Source organism: Branchiostoma floridae, chromosome 4, assembly GCF_000003815.2.
Source record: "Branchiostoma floridae strain S238N-H82 chromosome 4, Bfl_VNyyK, whole genome shotgun sequence".
In the NCBI taxonomy this organism is placed as follows: domain Eukaryota; kingdom Metazoa; phylum Chordata; class Leptocardii; order Amphioxiformes; family Branchiostomatidae; genus Branchiostoma; species Branchiostoma floridae.
Window position 1 is genome coordinate 16012013 of NC_049982.1, and position 4199 is coordinate 16016211.

Below are 4199 nucleotides of genomic sequence, written 5' to 3' on the forward strand. Positions count from 1 at the left end.
GCCTTAAACGTAGAGCGCCTACACTAGCTGCAGTGGAATGATATTGGGGGTACCCCCACACCTCTTTCTTATCAGACACAACCACACCAACCCCAGTCTGAAAGAAAACGCTCGGTCCTTAACAAGTACAAGATGACAAAGTCACGCTAACAAAGTGCAGACGACAGCCGCAGTTTTGGCACGCAGAGGTGGCCGGGAAAATCCTGGGGCTCAGGCCGGGGAGTTTGACATTTGCATATTTCCACTGCTTCAATCAGCAAAACTTTGCGTTTTGTATCAAGAGGATTCGAGAGATTATTTGCGGCTGATAAGATTCTTGCGATGATTCTTTTGATATGCCCGACCACGTGTTATCAATTCTCTGGCTAAGACGGGATGCTGTTGACAAATTAGCCAAGACGAGTACTGTCGGGACTGTAGTTTCAGCAAGGAGGTTAAAAAACACTGTTTTTTAACCTCCTTGGTTTCAGTAAATATTTGCCCCTCATCTCAGAAGAAGAAAAAAACTTGCGTCTTGTCTGCGGAACTTTTCGTTTTCATTTTTTTTTCTTCTAGAAGAAACATACATGTGCACAGTTGAAACTAAAAGTTACACACATTGGCGGTTGCTCCTTGCTTGCGGTTATCACTGGTCGGCCCCTTCGACACCAGGGGGCATCCCTAGTCTGTGAGGTCAGCGGAATTTTACTTCTTGGAATCACGAGATAAAGTAGAAGATAACGGAAACTGCAGAGGAACAGCTGGGTCAAAGGGGAGAACCGTTTTATGTTTTGGTGTGAGGCTCCGTTTGTGGCATGAGAATTCTGGAGAATTCAGACTGCGTCATCGAACTTCGATTAACCAATCACAAGCGGCTCAAGACAAATCTGAAGTAAAAGTTGTTGTTGTTGTCTCTCTAACCGCTTCAGTTCGTCGGTATATGGTCACATGTAAAAGTTAACGAAACATTTAACTTGGGAACTAACGATGTATGCAAATGCTTGACATAACTGTTACGACAAATGCTTTTCGTGTTGAATATTCAAGACTTTATGGGGTTTTATGCAGGTTCTAAAAATGCGTATCTTTCCGTCTCCGTAGGTTACTCAAGTATCGAATACACCAACAAATGTTCGTCTATCGAACCTGCGAAAATGAAATGAAATCATTTTGCTGATTGCTCTGCCTATCGAGCTTCGAAATCTGGCGCTGACGGGCCAATGCCCAACCGTTTATGTCAGACCTTCAGTGTCTAATGGCGCAGCCGCACTACCTAGCGTTCCTTTTGCAAACTGCAACAAAGTTGACACCAATAATACTAGTATGCGATTTCGAACATTGGTGGCTGGAGAGGTTTCTCTGACGATGACAACTACATGAACCCATTTTATGTGTCTTCTCAAGAGTTCCATAATACTGAGTGACCTGATGGTTTCTACAACCCTACAGTACCCTAAAGAATTAGCACGCCTTCTTCAAGTTTTCCCCTTGATGATTCAATTTCAAGGTATACAAACTGAACACACGGACTCAACCAGTGCATGTGATTTATGGGATGTTATTGTGCGCTGCCCTTGTCTGCCAACACGTTTCATATACAATGCATACCAGAGTATCAACAGGGACAGGCCAAAAGGCCAACCGACCCACAAATTTTGCATTTCAAAATAAAGGTACATGCACATAACCACTTTAGTGTACAGATGTATCCGGTCACAATACAAGTATGATGCATCCTCTCTCGATCCTGTAACAATAATTCACCACTATTAGACCTATCAAAGTAATGAATGAATGAAGACAGTAGTATAGTAGCGACACGCTGACTAATATTATTCAGGTGGAGCAAGGTGGAGCAGGTCAGAGGTCAGAAACTATTTATTCAGGCGCAGCAGGTCAGGGGTCAGATATTATGTATTCAGGAGCAGGTCAGAGGTCATAAGTCACATCATTATTCAGGTGGAGCAGGTCAGGGGTCAGATATCTTATATTCAGGCGGAGCAAGGTAACTATGACAACCGCCCCTCCCCCGCCCCCTCCCCCTCTCCAATCGTGAAAGACATGCCCTTATTTGGCCTGGTTCTAAGTCTCTAAGTCACAAAATAAAAACAAAGAAAACATGACAACGTTTGATTTTCCCGTTCTTTTATTCTGTACTTTCAAAAGTCAGCATCCAGCGTGAACTTCTGCTGTTCAGAAGAGGACATCACCCCCATCTTCTGGTACTCCCCCACCCTCTTCTCAAAGAAGTTGGTCTTTCCCTCCAGAGAAATGTTCTCCATGAAGTCAAAGTGGTTCTCGCTGTTGTAAAGCTTACTGCACATGAGTTCCCCCAGCAGCCTATCTGCGACAAACTCAATGTACTGTTTCATCAGGTCTTGATTCATCCCAATCAGCCTCACGGGAAGAGCTTCCGTCAGGAACTCTTGCTCAATCTTAACAGCATTGTCGATAATCTGGTGAATGCGCTCCTCACTAGGTTTATTGGTTGCTTTATTCTAGAGTAGCTATATGTGTTGCTCAGGAGTAAAATAAACTGCTCCGGAGTAAAATAAAACTGCTCCGGAGTATGCTCCGGAGTAATTATAAGTGAGTAAGTATATTTGTTGTAAGTATGTATATTTGTCATGTACGTACGAACATATCCCATCTATATGTACATGCAGTGAAACATTGCTTTGGAGTAACTATACGTGTTGCTCCGGAGTAAAAACACTGCTCCGGAGTAAAAGAAAACTGCTCCGGAGTAAAATAAACTGCTCCGGAGTAAAATAAAACTACTCCGGAGTATGCTCCGGAGTAAGTGAGTAAGTATATTTGTTGTAAGTATGTATATTTGTCATGTACGTACGAACATATCCCATCTATATGTACATGCAGTGAAACATTGCTTTGGAGTAACTATACGTGTTGCTCCGGAGTAAAAAAAAAAAAAAAACTGCTCCGGAGTAAAAGAAAACTGCTCCGGAGTAAAATAAACTGCTCCGGAGTAAAAGAAAACTACTCCGGAGTATGCTCCGGAGTAAGTGAGTAAGTATATTTGTTGTAAGTATGTATATTTGTCATGTACGTACGAACATATCCCATCTATATGTACATGCAGTGAAACATTGCTTTGGAGTAACTATATGTGTTGCTCCGGAGTAAAAACACTGCTCCGGAGTAAAAATACTGCTCCGGAGTATGCTCCGGAGTAAATGAGTAAGTATATTTGTTGCAATAAGTTAGTATATGTATCATGTACGTACGAACATATGCCATCAATATGTACATGCAGTAAATCATTTCTTTGGAGTAGCTATACGTGTTGCTCCGGAGTAAAATAAACTGCTCCGGAGTAAAATAAACTGCTCCGGAGTATGCTCCGGAGTAAATGAGTAAGTATATTTGTTATAGGTAAGCATATTTGTCATGTACGTACGAACATATGCCATCTATATGTACATGCAGTGAATCATTGCTTTGGAGTAGCTATACGTGTTGCTCCGGAGTAAAATAAACTGCTCCGGAGTAAAATAAACTGCTCCGGAGTAAAATAAACTGCTCCGGAGTATGCTCCGGAGTAAATGAGTAAGTATATTTGTTATAGGTAAGCATAGTTGTCATGTACGTACGGACGTATGCCATCTATATGTACATGCAGGAAATCATTACTTTGGAGTAGCCTTGTACGTGTCTGTTATGTAGGCATATATCAACACAACACAAAAGACACTTGTGTACGGTGATCCTGTTTATTTCTTAACACTTTACTATCACTTGACGGCGATCAAAATTGTATTAAGGAATTCATAACCAACACACATGTCGTCCTATGTGTCAAACATGGTATCACATTAGGAAAGAAAAATTGTACTGCAAGCAATATGGCGACCTCACATTACTTCAGGACGAGGTAACCATATTTTTTCATCAATGTCTGTTCTGGGACCCAGTTCTTGCTGTGTACAATCTCATTACTGTAACGAGGCAACGCAGCGAACTCTATTAGATAAAACTTTTTGCCAGCGCGCCTCGTCTGTTTGATGACACGTTGAGGAACATCGCCTGGCTGGTGAGGTAGTGCGATGGACCAGTCTCGATAGAGTGTCCACTCCTCCTCGTCACCGCTGTGGTAGCCGCTGTCGTAGCCGGTACAATCACTTTCATCAGATGAAACCGTCCCTGAGGACACATCTGACCCTGTATCACTCTCGGAACCACTTTGGTCGCGTCGGTTT